General features: G+C 47.3%; 1 protein-coding gene across 1 annotated transcript in view; it reads right to left on the bottom strand.

Annotated features, from left to right (window-relative positions):
* Positions 1 to 17,290, bottom strand: part of LOC146871801 (uncharacterized) — a gene marked incomplete at its 5' end in the record, with an annotated part of 718,460 nt that overhangs the window by 252,646 nt on the left and 448,524 nt on the right. The window lies entirely within an intron of this gene.

Here is a 17,290-nt window from a genome sequence, read left to right as displayed (position 1 = left end):
TGCATTTCTCTTTCGAAGCAAAATGTATCATTCACTGTAATGTCTAATTTATGTCCGCAACCGGTGATCGTTAAGCCTAAAACATTAGTCTGTTTACTTTCATGCACATTCCTTTCTGGCTGAGAAAGCTCCTCAGAAGAATTAATTAAAACCGTCTGTGTAGCTCGTAGACTGACTGTATTCTCTGTAACATTTATCACATCTGAATCATTCTGGCTGGTCAAAGTAAACAGCTTCACAGCCTGGTACACGTTTAATTCTGTCTTCAAAGATATATTTTCAAACTGGGCATCAACTAGCTCTGTTTTCAACTCACTACGTTCTTTTTGCAAATGCCCACATGTTTGATGCATATTAACCAACACATTTGAAATAACACCGCTGTCTCTGTCTAAAATGTCATTAATTTCCTGCTGATTAACACCCTTCATTGCAACTCCGGAGTCTTTAAACTCGAAGGAGTCCCACGCTTCAGAGTTATGCTCTGACATTTTACATTCACTTTGCAACTGAAAACATTTGATATGCATTCCTTAGCAAACACTTGAAAGGGATCCAGCCCTTTCTGCCTTACGTAGCAAGCTATTTATAAGCACTTTTTACAAAACACACTTAAACACACACACACCAATTCTAACTCAGCACAATTAGCTCACTTCACGAGCCAGCACATCATATGGGCTACCCCCATGCAAATAAATCAATTGATATCTAAGAGTCTGCTTTCAATTTCTAAAAAAAAAACGTATTTCTTCCCCTTTTAAATCAATGTTCAGATCCTGCAACCGACTACGCCAAAATGTTTTGAATGTAGCTTCTCACCAATAAGCCACACCCGATCCCTGCACTCCCACCTGGGAGGCAAATAACAAAATGCAAAGACTATCACTTTTAGAAAAAGGCTTGGGGTTTATTACATAATACTCTCTAAGCAAAGGCAATCTCAGATACCAAATGCATAAGATTCAAATATATGTAGCATACTTATAATCTAAAGGCATGAATCAATAACTGAGCAAACTATAATACTGATTAATAAACAAGCAATAACTGATATAAGATAAGGTACACTGGACGTCCTGCAAGAGATCAGAAAGATATACATATATAGAGAGCAGAGGCGTACTCTGGATGTGCACCTCCCACACCACAAAGAAAACACCTCCAATGATCAAAGAACCACACAAATCAATACATCACCTGGTGCATACACTGCCCACTTCTGACTGGGGGAATTACAGCCGGGGATCAGAGCTCAGCAAGCCAGGGTTCAATCCGAGATAGACACGTCTGCCCTCGCTCGGAATCCAAACTCCCAGTTTCTCAGCCTGCAACCCTCAGCTATAAACACACTAGAAGATTCGTGAAAGACCTCCTCCCACCGCCAGAGGAATTTTACCAGAACTGGCCAAGTTCCAAGCAAGCATCTCCATGGCAGTAAGGAGCTCTCAAGTCTCTTCCTCCATTCGCACTTCTTCCAGCCTCTGTCTTGACGAAGCTCTCACAAGGCCTTCCACAGTACACTAAACAAAAACAATCGCTCAGGAAAACACCAAGACCTTGAATGTGAATAACCCAAACAACTTGCAAGCACGGCTGTGCACGCAGCAGCAAGGCAGAGTCAGACATGAGGCCCTATCAAAGGCAATAGTCCGCACCTATAATTCTCATCCACACAACTTACAAGCACCACTGTGCACACAGAAAAGTTTGAAGCAAGGTAAAGTCAGAAGGCAGAATGACATTAGACTATGTCAAAGCCAATAGGTCAAAGTCATAATTCACCTAACCCAAATAACATTATACACTTAATCCCTCAGTATACAACATTGAGCACATGTGTGCACCACCACCCACAAGACTGCACCTTAACATCCCATACCTTCTATTCTTGGAAAGACTATTCCACTAAAAGACAGAAGAAAAGCAGGCATATGCAAACCCATCCTACATTAAGGCTAAGGTAACATAACACACTTAAGTCAGTACAAAATGGTGGTGGTTGAGGGTCATCATAGGGTGTCAGACCACAAAAGTGGCTGATTCACTACAATAGGGCATAGCCTCATGCAAAGTAGGGAATCTATTTGTCTTTGCGCCTGCGCTGTATTATGGACATGGGCATTAAAGCTAAGAAGCCATCAGGAGGTGCACTGACAGTGCACCACAAAAAGGTGGCGCACTGTGAGTGCGCCCCAAGAAGGCAGCCGCCTGGAGGGGAGAAAAGGGGCCCATCCTCCAGCAAGGGGATCGGTCCTCTCTCTCAAGTGCAGGCGGGTGCCACCGGCACAGTGAAACACTGAGCAGTGGATTAAAGCATTTACTCCATATTTCACATGAATGCGCTGCCCCCAGGGCAGCCCAAAGTTCATGGTTTACCTGAAGGTAGAGCATTCATTGTAATCAAGCACACTATTCATGTTTGTGCCTGCCGCAAGCTTATAGATGCAACGTGGCGCAAACATGAACAGTGCGCCTGATATATAATATAGACCCAGGATCAAAAGCAAGTCTGAATCAGTTTTGAAAAATAAAAATATATACATAGAACTACTTTATCAAGTGGCTGCTGTATGGGAAAAGTCCGTCTTTAAATAACAGATATGATTGCTATTAAAGCACAAATTTCCACAAAATATATTTCGGTTTTGCATTTTGATTATGCATTGGTCTAAAAAGCAGGTACTTATTTTAAACACCACTTCATTCAAATCTCCACATTCAATTCTCAAAGAACACGTTTCCTTGGAATGCAATTGTATATGTGAGTCTGGGAACACAATGGGTGAACAACAGCATCCTTAACAGCTACTGATTTGTCACTTTTGGCTGCACAGGATACAAAAAAGGCCTCACAACCCCAAATGGCAGAGTAATACATTTTCAACACTTCACTTGACTGGCTACAATCTGATAGCACGTTTCCAATGTATTTTGCAGTACTTTGTTAACAATTCAATATCTCCATGAAATTCGGCCGTATGGCGAGATAAGGGACAATATCCTGATTTAAGATCACATCATTTGGATATGCACTAAAAATGTACCAGTTACAGAATCTCTGACACACTATCCTGTCCAGGAACTGCCAGTGGTAGCATAACTACAAGTAAGAGCTTAAAAACTGCTGCTCTCTGGCCCTTTGCTTATAAGGTCTGAACGCCACTGTCCCCTTATACTGTAACTTCGGAAAGTAGATGCTGAGAATAATGTTTAAGAGCAGTGTTCAAGGTTATCGTCAACACCACTGAAATTGTTGAAAGGACTGCCCCTGCATTATTTAAGGGCCCTCATTGAAGTCGTTGTATTACTCACGGCGTTTAATATTTTTTTAAGTAATATAAATAGCTTGTCCAAAATAGAAACTCTATCAAATAGCAAATTCACTCTGAGTGAAGAAACCCTGTATATTACTTCTGATATAGTACCATTAGAAGCAATATAGAGCATATACTGTAAGGCTTCATCAAAGTCAGAATAACGGTAAACTTCAGTTGTACTTGGCAGAGAATTGTTACATTCATCTGATGCTTTTTGAATTATCCTTTAGCAATACTAAATACAATGGGGAGAAGAAACTTGAAAAGGAAAATGCTCTTGCATAAGACGGTGTAAATGAACGCCACTAGATCTCATAGAAAAGTATTAGAGCATCAATCAAAGTACTAAGACTTACCTCTATGTTGACAATAAAGCATTGAGAACAAGGTGCAACAGCTGGTGTGCGGCCCTGGAGGGGGTCTTCCTGCAGAGATTCCTCAGTTCACGAAGATGGTAAGGGGGTCCTGGTTGCAGGGTTGACGTCCAACAGAGTCCTTTCCGATCTGTCCGAAGTCCAGTTTCCCATTCTCACGGTCACATGCCAACTCTTCCTGAGTCGATAACTCACCTTCTAAACAACCCAGCAACTCTCAAACGGCACTCCTGGGTTCACTGAACTCGGGTGCAACTATGTAGTCGGGTCTTGGTCCTTGGTTGTGCATTGCAGTAGCGCTATTGGCTTGAAGACTTTGGGCTAAGAACTTGCCCCAGCAGGCTTCTTCAGCTGTCCTTGTGCGGCCTAAAAGGAACCCAGTCAGCTAGCCCTTGGAGTCTCTTGGCTTGACTGGGCTCTGGAGACCGATTCTCCTTGAGCAGGACACGGCAGACACAGTTCCTCTCTTTGCTAGCTACCAGGTGCAGCAGATGCAGTCTTCAATGGTACAGCCTCTCTTTGCTGACCCCTTGGTGTAGCAGGGCAGTCCTTCTTTGGTCCTCCTTCCAAGTCTGTCGGGGTCTGAGATCTGACAGCCCGGTGTGCCCCTATTATGCTCCGAATAAGCGCTCATGGTATGACGCGGTTGGCAGCCAATGGGCTACTAGGTGCCCTCCCACCTGGTGACCACTTCCTGTGGAGTGTGGCTTCTGGCAATCCCAGGACGCACCATTCTGCCCACTACCGGTGTTGTAAGCCCTGGGGTACCCGTCTAATTTACATGCCCTGGGCACCAGGGTATCATATGCTGGGTACTTACAGGTAAATTAGCCATTTCCAGTTGGGTACAACCAATTCTATATACACTTTAGGGTCAGGGCACGGGGGTCTGTTCAGAAGGCCTTCGTGCACTTTCAGAGTAAAAAAACCAGCAGTGGCAAAAGAAAAACTTTGGGGTGACAATACAAAAAAAGAGGCATTGCCTTATGGCTTATGACAAGTCTGTCTTTCTTGTCTGATCTGTTGAGTGCAAACGCCTAAGTTAGACTTTTGTAGCTCAGTGAGTATGCCTTCCTCAAAATTCTGTGTTTCAAGGGGAAATGATGCGAAGGCAGAGCCCGACACTGGAATGAGTTACTGCTGACCCTTTAGTGGTGTCTAGCAAGACATATTTTAGAAGTCAGTTGAAAACTCTTATTTTCTTAAGCTAAGTCACAGGCTTGTTACTACTGCTTGGGTATGTACTGATCCCTTACCCCAAGACTTTCATATCAAGTTAAGGAATCTTTCAAAGTGGACAACGTAGAACATCTCAAAATCTCAAAGAAAATGACAGCCTGTAATAACAATATACCATTATAGGTTTATGCTAAGGTCAGTATGAGGATCACGTAGACTTCATCCCAGAGGTGCATGTAATCACACAATCCCATAACATATGAAGGATGTCTGCTTGGGAGGCATGGCAGCGAGGGCAGTGTGGAGATGCTGTGGTGGTAGATCTTATGGAGTGTGACCAGCACTAAATAGGCTTTGTGTAAGATGTTGTGTTGTATGTGCTGGAACTGCGCACTGTGCAAGACCTTTGGCTGGATACTATGAAAACATGCCAAAAAGGCATTTGACTCAAGTGCCTGGAGATAACCATTTTCGGTCTTGGAATACTTTGAATATGCCCTGGATGTTCAGAGCCTGGGTGGATCGCCTATAAAAGGTCCCTACAGCTGTGGTAAGAGAGAGGCATACATCAGGGCTGCCCACTCTCCACACTCTTATTTGCATTGGCAATTGAATCCTTGGCTTACTGGATTAGAACCGCGACACTAGTTAAGTAGTTTAGAAAAGAAGATAACAGGGAGGACACATCTTACTATATACAGATGGCATCCCTCTACCTATAGTGGTGGTGCTCAAAACAGTCCTGGAACTTCTTGTTATCTTTTGCAATGTTGATGGATACGTTGGCTCAATTGGGATAAGTCCACAGTGCTGAAGTTAAGCAGGTGTGATGATGCACCACTTCAAATACAAGGCGTGCAAATTACCACAGACAAATTCAGCTTCTTGGGGATAGAAGTGATTTCAAAAAGACACGTTATTTGAGTTTATGCTATCTGGGGTCAGAATGGAGGTGAAGAGATGGCATAAGCTACAAATATAATTCCTGGCTGTACTACCATCTTCAAGATGATAGCACAATACACTTTCTTTCACAGGCTTGGGACAGAGATGCGATCACTGCTGTGGGATGGTGGATCCCGCACAGATAGCGCTGACTATGCTACATCATACTTTTAAAAACAGGAGGTATTACACTCCCTAATACACAATTTCATTATTAGATCTTCCAACTCCTTGTCCTCAATGACTGGTGGCACACCACAAGCAATGATCTTATCAATATGTCTAGAAAGAATGTATATGCACAACATTACCTCCTGCCACTGCTTATATACAGCGAAGGGACTGCCTGGGCTGCCATACATAAGTTCCCAATAAATAATGCACCTGGTCATCTACAACACATGAGGAATACCTGGGAGGGAGACATGGGCCCTATGGAGGATATAGACTAGAAGACAGCAATTATGCACTCACAGGGGGATCAGAGCAGGCGTGCGTCTTATACAGCGGAAATTCATGCATAAAGACTACTTCAATGTGTACAGGTTGCACAAGATTGGCCTCTCTATCTCCAATAGAGCCTGAGATGTAAGGAGGACGACAGCACATTTCTACACAATCTGGGAGCTGTGGTGCATATTGGGGGGAGGGTGGTGTGAGATGTCTCTGAAAAACATGTTCCTTGGGACGGATGGTCGCGATACATGATACTGCAAGTGAGTAAGGGAACCAGCCAGGTGTACCTCACGATGTCAAGATAGAGGGATAACATGGGCCAATGTAAACAGTGAAACAAACGGTCTGTGAAAACAGGGACTGTCAGTACTTTACGAAACTAAAGGGACACTAGTGAAGTCACTATAGACTCAACATTCTACCCATGCACACCCTTGAATCTCTAAAACTGACTTATATTATGGGTAATTGTACTTGGGGATGGTTATATGCCTGTCTGTTAGGTTGCAAACACAGATCAACATTTCTGTGTATATTCTGACCAGGACAGCTGAAAATTGCATAATGATTAAAGTATTTCATGGTGTCAATAAATGTTATCTGATTCCTGAAAAGACAACAATAAAAAGAAAAAAGGAAGGTGCTTCTGTATAATAAATGGTATTAGTTGCATTCACTTGGTGGGCAGTCCCAGTCCTTTTCTGAAGGATAAGAAGATAAATGGAGGAAGTGAAACAGAAGAAGAAATGGAGAAAATCATTCAGAGACCAAAGAGCAAAGGTGCACTGGCACTGTGTTGTGTTGCCATTTAACAGGGGTGGTAAAGTGATATCAAAGCAGAAGTGTGGTTGTGGTGACTGACAAATATCACAGCCTCTAAGCACAGAAGGAGCACTGGGATCTGATGTTACAAGGAATGGCCACTGAAGGAGTCTAGGAAAGAGAAACATTTTGAAAATTGTTGACCCAAAGGCCAAGTGTTCATAATGTCCCACATAGAAGCGAAGTTATTATTGGTTTTGTTTATGCTGAGCAGTTTTGATAGGACTTCCCACAAAGGTCTCTGTTCTATAATTCAATGATCTATGCAAACAAGCAAACATTTGTTGTAATGCAATTAATATTGAGTTCATGTCGCAGATGGTCTTCCTAGAGTGCCTTGATCAGTTGCCAGGCAAAATTTACTATAAAACCCCTTTTGTGTGCAATGTCCACCCCACAGAAGATATTGAGATGGATCTAGAGAAGTCCGTTTTCTATTGAAAATTGAAGGAAATTGGAATTGTAGCTAAAATCACCTTTTTGAATGTACCCTCAATAACTTTGTCAAACGTAGTTTTAACGAGCTTGTATTGGGTAACTGTGAAATGTAATTGAAGATCAAACCCACTCTTCTTAGGCTTTAGTAGCCTCGGGTTTTCTCTCCTCCCAAGTTGTGTCTACCCAATATTGCAAACCTTGCTCCTGCTATTTGTAAGATGGTAGAAGCCCAGACTTGTATGAGGTAAGTTGTATGTTTCGTTCTAAGTTGGTCTTTATGTTGGAGAGGAGTTTCTTGTAGGAATATAACTAGTTATGGTGCGCTATTTAATTCCAGAAGTTTCAGATCTTTAAGGGGCATTCGGACCTCTGATATTGAGAGAGAATATTTTTAACGGTTTTGTACCTTAGTGTCATGTGTGATACATCTTTTGTGGGACACCTAGTGATTGTGTGAATCAATACAGTGCAGGGAGCCATTTGAACTAAATTGTGTGAAATAACCATTCTAAACAAAAAATAGCAACACATTTTGTATAACTTATTTAAGACTTCTAAGTTCCCTCAAACCATGCTTCTTGGATCTGTTATGCCGCATCCAGACACTACAAGGTGATTATGACTTTGGCTTCACTAGTATTGAGTCCCCCTACATTCAGGCCCTCTTTTTTATATGATTTTCTCACCCCTTGTAGTACACGAGAACCGCGCCTCTGTTCATATCCCCCAGCTTCTACCAAAAGTGCAAATTCTTGATAAAGGAAAATCTTACTCTCCAAATTGTAGTGGATCTGCATGTCTGACTGTCATCATAAATGCCACCTTACTTTTATAACCTTTGGGCTGGGCCACCAGGTGTCACTGAAGCTCCTTCTCATTCTATGAGCAATTAAGATAGTAATTTCAGCCTACTGGGGACACTTAATTTTCTTTATTATGCTTTCTAGAGATATGTAGATGTCCTCTCCTTCTGCTTCCTTTTTTATAGGGAGCAATAAGGTTCCGTCACCATCTGAGCCTCTCGCATTTACCGGACTTTTCTTGACCGTGCTGGATTACACTATTGTTCTTGTCTGTTTCACCCCTCCTGTTTATTAGAATGGGACTCCAGGCCACCCTGCGACTTCTGGTGTCTTATATGGGGGATCTGTCAGCTGTGTAGGTCAGTTGTCTGGGTCTATGCAGCAGTTCCCCCGCACTCATGTCACCAACTGTGCAGGCTCGATTCTCTTCCAGGTGCAGGGGTCCGCCAGCGCGGCGATGTCTGCTGGGCGCCGATCAGCGGGAGCGTCTTCCTCACTGTATTCGCAATGCTCTGTTACGCGTTCCCCGGTTGTACCTAGCTCACGCTGCTCAGCCCCCGGTGTGATATCCCCGGGCAGTCTCCTCCTCCCACAGAGGCACCACAATTACGTCACCAGGCGCGTCGCCGGTTGCAGGCTTACTTCTTCATAAAGGCGGCACGCAGGGCTCGAGTCGGGGTACCACACGGGTGGACGGCGTCCCCCCACTTATTTTACCGGGAGCTCGATAACTGGAGCAAATGGAGCCACACATTCACTCTTTGGCCTCTCTGGGGCGAGATCAGAGCTCATTCAGAACGCTGCTCGCTTCTCTGATGCAATCGCATCTAAGGGGTGAGCGAGGGGAGGTAATGAGTCTGATGGTGCAAGCCACCTTTCGTGATGTCTCTTCCTGTCGTGACCTCAGAGTCCCTCACTTCTTTTTAGGTCTCGTGACATAAGCAGCTCATGCGCTGCTCTCGGCTTACAAGGCTTCTTGGAATCAATAGGATTCCAGAAGCCTCGTCCCAGCTCCGCCTTCAGTGTTGATTTGTGTGCGTAGTTTGGCATCACGAATTACGCCGAAGGCAGTGCAATGATTGCATGCAAGGCATGTCAATCGCTGCTTGTTGCCACCCTGTCTCCTTTTAGCCACGCCCATCGGGATTCGATCTTTTACCGACAGCGTGACATTCTCCCCTTTATTACTCCCGACGCACTTTTTTTTTGGTTTGCATTTCAGCTGACCCATGGATCTTCCGGCCACTGAAAAACTTCCTGCAATTGCCACCCTGTCTCCTTTTAGCCATGCCCACCGGGATTCGATCTTTTACTGGCGGCGTGACATTCTTCCCTTTATTACTCCCTACGCACTTTTTAGGTCTCGCCTGACCCAGCGCATGCGCTGATCTGGCGAGTCTTTTTGTGAGGGCTCAAAAAATGCTACCATGGCCAGCCTAGAGCTACAGTGCATGTGCGCAGGCGCGCGCTTAGGAGCAGAGGCAGGCAAGCCCGTGGCGCCGGTGATCACTTTCACTTTTACCCGCGATCACTTTCGCGGCGCCCCTTTGATGTTCTCGTTCAAAGCACATCAAAGAACATGTTGTTGTGTTAATGCTTTGCTGCGCCTGTTTGACTTACAATGTGCTTTCTCTTTCCACAAACTCGATGTTTGTGTTCCTTTATTTTGAGATGCTTTTAGTATTACTGTTTTGTGACTTAAAGAATATTAAGGAAATGTTACTGTGAAACTGGACAACGTTCACAGTGTTTATTTCTGATCGCAGCAGCTGCTTCATGTCCGTTGCACCATTCAGGGAGTCCTTTCGTTGGCGCTTTCATGAGGACATGATGAGGAAGCTGGAAACTTTTGGCAGATTCTCTTTAAAAGCACAGCATGTTGGCGACTGGTTAATCGATTAGACCTATGTAGCGCTTTAGATCTCAAAGCGCTATGGTGGGTGCAGCAGTTACAACTCATGAAATATGGGGTGCAACTCACAAGGAGGGGGCAGGTTTGAGTGCACATTGGCTGCAATCGAACTCTTAAGATGGGCTGTGTGTATCCATTATCAGCACTCAGTCTTCGCTAAGTGGTCTTGTTTGTTTTGTTGTTGTGTTAATGCTTTGCTGCGTGACTTACAACGTGCTTTCTCTTTCCACAAACTCGATGTTTGTGTTCCTTTATTTTGAGATGCTTTTAGTATTACTGTCACACACACAACCACAATCACACACACAACCACACACGCAAAACCACACACACACAACCACACAACCACACACACACGCACAACCACACACACGCACAACCACACACACACACAACCACACACACGCACAACCACACACACACATGCACAACCACACACACGCACGCACAACCACACACACGCACGCACAACCACACCCAACCACACACACACAAAACCACACACACAACCACAAGCATACAACCACACACAACCACACATACAACCACACACACAACCACACATACAACCACAAGCATACAACCACACCCACAACCACACCCAACCTCACCCACAATCAAACACACACAACCACACACACAACCACACACACAAGCACATATACAAGCACACACACAGCCACACACACAACCACATCCATACACACAACCACACACAACCGCACACACCCATCCACACACACACAACCACACACACACAACCACACACACCCACACCCAACCACACCCAACCACACATCCACCCACACACCCACAACCACACACAACCACAACCTTACACACAACCGTACACACAACCACAACTACACACACAACCACACACACAAGCACACACACAACCACACCCACAACCACACACATAACCACACCCACAACCACACACCCACACACAACCACACACAACCACACCCACAACCACACACACAGCCACAACCACACCCAACCACACACCCCACACCCACACACCCACACACAGCCACAACCACACCCATCCACACACACACAACCACACACACACAACCACACACACAACCACACACACAACCACACACAACCACACCCAACCACACCCAACCACACCCAACCACACCCAACCACACATCCACCCACACCCACAACCACACCTGCACCCACAACCGCACCCACACACAACCACAACCTTACACACAACCACAACTACACACACAACCACACACACAAGCACACACACAAGCACACACAACCACATCCATACACAACCGCACACACACACAACCACACCCAACCGCACACACACAACCACACACACAACCACACAACCACACACACAACCACACAACCACACACACAGCCACAACCACACACGCAACCACACACACAACCACACCCAACCACACATCCACACACACACCCACAACCACAACTGTACCCACAACCACAACTGTACCCACAACCACACACACAACCACAAGCACACACACAAGCACACACACAAGCACACACACAAGCACACACACAAGCACACACACACAACCACAACCATACACACAACACCACACACACACACACAGCCACACAGACAACCACACACAACCACACACACAACCACAACCACACACACAACCACAACCACACACACCCACAACCACACACACCCACAACCACACACACCCACAACCACACAGAAGCACACACACAGCCACACACACAACCACATCCATACACACACAACCACATCCATACACACAACCACACACACACACCACCACACCCAACCGCACCCAACCACACACACACAACCACAGCCACACACACACACCCAACCACACCCGACAACCACACACACAACCACAACCACACACACAACCACACACACAATCACAACCACACCCAACCACACACACAACCACACCCAACCACACACACAACCATACCCAACCACACACACAACCACACACACAACCACACACACACCCAACCACACACCCCACACCCACACACCCACACCACACCCACAACTGCACACACACACAGCCACAACCACACCCATCCACACACACACAACCACACACACACAACCACACAACCACACACACAACCACACACAACCACACCCAACCACACATCCACCCACACCCACAACCACACCTGCACCCACAACCGCACCCACACACAACCACAACCTTACACACAACCACAACTACACACACAACCACACACACAAGCACACACACAAGCACACACAACCACATCCATACACAACCGCACACACAGAACCACACCCAACCGCGCACACACAACCACACACACAACCACACAACCACACACACAACCACACAACCACACACACAGCCACAACCACACACGCAACCACACACACAACCACACCCAACCACACATCCACACACACACCCACAACCACAACTGTACCCACAACCACAACTGTACCCACAACCACACACACAACCACAAGCACACACACAAGCACACACACAAGCACACACACAAGCACACACACACAACCACAACCATACACACAACACCACACACACAGCCACACAGACAACCACACACAACCACAACCACACACACCCACACCCACAACCACACACACCCACAACCACACAGAAGCACACACACAGCCACACACACAACCACATCCATACACACACAACCACATCCATACACACAACCACACACACAACCACACCCAACCGCACCCAACCACACACACACAACCACAGCCACACACACACCCAACCACACCCGACAACCACACACAACCACACCCACAACCACACCCAACCACACGTCCACACCCACAACCATACACAACCACACACAACCACACACACAACCACACACACCACACACACAACCACAACCCCACATACATACACAACCACACCCAACCGCACCCAACCAGAACCACACACACAACCGCAACCACACACAACCACACACACACACAACCACACCCACAACCACACACACAACCACACCCGCAACCACACCCACACAACCACAACCACACACAGCCACAACCACACCCAACCACACAACCACACCCATAACCACACACACAAACCACACACAAACCACACACACACAACCACATACAACCACACACACACAACCACAACCACACACACAACCACACCCACCCACACCCAACCACACATCCACACACCCACAACTGCACCCACACACAACCACATGCAACCACAAATCCACACACACCCCCACAATCGCAACCATACCAACAACCACACCCACACACAACCACACCCACACACAAGCACGCACACAAGCACACACACACACAACCACACACAGCCGCAACCATACACACAACCACACATACACAACCACACCCAATCGCACACACACAACCACAAACACAACCACAACCACACACCCAACCACACACACCCAACCACACCCACATCCACCCAACCACCCAACCACACACAACCACACAACCACACACAACCATACATATAACCGCACACAACCACACACCCAACCACACACACACCCACATACACAACCACACCCAACCACACACACAACCACACCCAACCACACACACAACCACACCCACACAACCACACACACACAACCACACCCAACCACACACACAACCACACCCACACAACCACACCCACACACAACCACACGCAACCATACCCAACCACACACCCAACCACACCCACAACCACACCCACAACCACACCCAACCACACAACCACACCACCACACAACCACACACAAACAACCACACACACAACCAACCACACACAACCACACACACTCAACCACACACACAACCACACACTCAACCACACACACAACCACACACACAACCACACACACAACCACACACACAACCACACACACAACCACACACACAACCACACACACAACCACACACACAACCACACACACAACCACACACACAACCACACACACACAACCACACACACAACCACACACACAACCACACACAACCACACACACAACCACACACACAACCACACCCACAGCCACACCCGCACCCACAACCGCACCCACACACAACCACAACCTTACACACAACCGCACACACAACCACAACTACACACACAACCACACACACAAGCACACACACAACCACACACAACCACAACCATACACACGACCACACACAACCACACCCACAACCACACCCAACCACACACACACAACCACAGCCACACACACACACCACACACGACAACCACACACACAGCCACAACCACACACACAACCCCACCCAACCACACATCCACACACACCCACAACCACAACCGTACCCACAACCACACCCACACACAACCACAACCATACACACAACCATACACACAACCACAATCACACACACAACCACACACAATCACAACCACACACACAAGCACACACACAACCACACACACAACCACACACACACCCACACACCCACACCACACCCACAACTGCACACACACACAGCCACAACCACACCCATCCACACACACACAACCACACACACACAACCACACACACACAACCACACAACCACACACACAACCACACACAACCACACCCAACCACACATCCACCCACACCCACAACCACACCTGCACCCACAACCGCACCCACACACAACCACAACCTTACACACAACCACAACTACACACACAACCACACACACAAGCACACACACAAGCACACACACAAGCACATCCATACACAACCGCACACACACACAACCACACCCAACCGCACACACACAACCACACACACAACCACACAACCACACACACAACCACACAACCACACACACAGCCACAACCACACACGCAACCACACACACAACCACACCCAACCACACATCCACACACACACCCACAACCACAACTGTACCCACAACCACAACTGTACCCACAACCACACACACAACCACAAGCACACACACAAGCACACACACAAGCACACACACAAGCACACACACACAACCACAACCATACACACAACACCACACACACACACACAGCCACACAGACAACCACACACAACCACAACCACACACACAACCACAACCACACACACCCACAACCACACACACCCACAACCACACACACCCACAACCACACACACCCACAACCACACAGAAGCACACACACAGCCACACACACAACCACATCCATACACACACAACCACATCCATACACACAACCACACACACACACCACCACACCCAACCGCACCCAACCACACACACACAACCACAGCCACACACACACCCAACCACACCCGACAACCACACACAACCACACCCACAACCACACCCAACCACACGTCCACACCCACAACCATACACAACCACACACAACCACACACACAACCACACACACAACCACACACACCACACACACAACCACAACCCCACATACATACACAACCACACCCAACCGCACCCAACCAGAACCACACACACAACCGCAACCACACACAACCACACACACACACAACCACACCCACAACCACACCCACACAACCACAACCACACACAGCCACAACCACACCCAACCACACAACCACACCCATAACCACACACACAAACCACACACAAACCACACACAAACCACACACACACAACCACATACAACCACACACACACAACCACATACAACCACACACACACAACCACAACCACACACACAACCACACCCACCCACACCCAACCACACATCCACACACCCACAACTGCACCCACACACAACCACACATGCAACCACACATCCACACACACCCCCACAATCGCAACCATACCAACAACCACACCCACACACAACCACACCCACACACAAGCACGCACACAAGCACACACACACACACACAACCACACACAGCCGCAACCATACACACAACCACACATACACAACCACACCCAATCGCACACACACAACCACAAACACAACCACAACCACACACCCAACCACACACCCAACCACACACCCAACCACACCCACATCCACCCAACCACCCAACCACACACAACCACACAACCACACACAACCATACATATAACCGCACACAACCACACACACAACCACACACACAACCACACACACAACCACACACACAACCACACACACAACCACACACACAACCACACCCACATACACAACCACACCCAACCACACACACAACCACACCCAACCACACACACAACCACACCCACACAACCACACACACACAACCACACCCAACCACACACACAACCACACCCACACAACCACACCCACACACAACCACACGCAACCATACCCAACCACACACCCAACCACACCCACAACCACACCCACAACCACACCCAACCACACAACCACACCACCACACAACCACACACAAACAACCACACACACAACCAACCACACACAACCACACACACTCAACCACACACACTCAACCACACACACAACCACACACTCAACCACACACACAACCACACTCAACCACACACACAACCACACACACAACCACACACATAACCACACACACACAACCACACACACAACCACACACACAACCACACACACAACCACACACACAACCACACACACAACCACACACACAACCACACCCACAGCCACACCCGCACCCACAACCGCACCCACACACAACCACAACCTTACACACAACCACAACCACACACACAACCACACACAACCACAACCATACACACGACCACACACAACCACAACCACACCCAACCACACACACACAACCACAGCCACACACACACACCACACACGACAACCACACACACAGCCACAACCACACACACAACCCCACCCAACCACACATCCACAACCGTACCCACAACCACACCCACACACAACCACAACCATACACACAACCATACACACAACCACAATCACACACACAACCACACACAATCACAACCACACACACAAGCACACACACAACCACACACAC

The sequence above is a fragment of the Triturus cristatus genome, chromosome 1_1, assembly GCF_964204655.1.
Source record: "Triturus cristatus chromosome 1_1, aTriCri1.1, whole genome shotgun sequence".
In the NCBI taxonomy this organism is placed as follows: Eukaryota; Metazoa; Chordata; class Amphibia; order Caudata; family Salamandridae; genus Triturus; species Triturus cristatus.
This window is presented reverse-complemented; position numbering and strand designations above follow the sequence as displayed.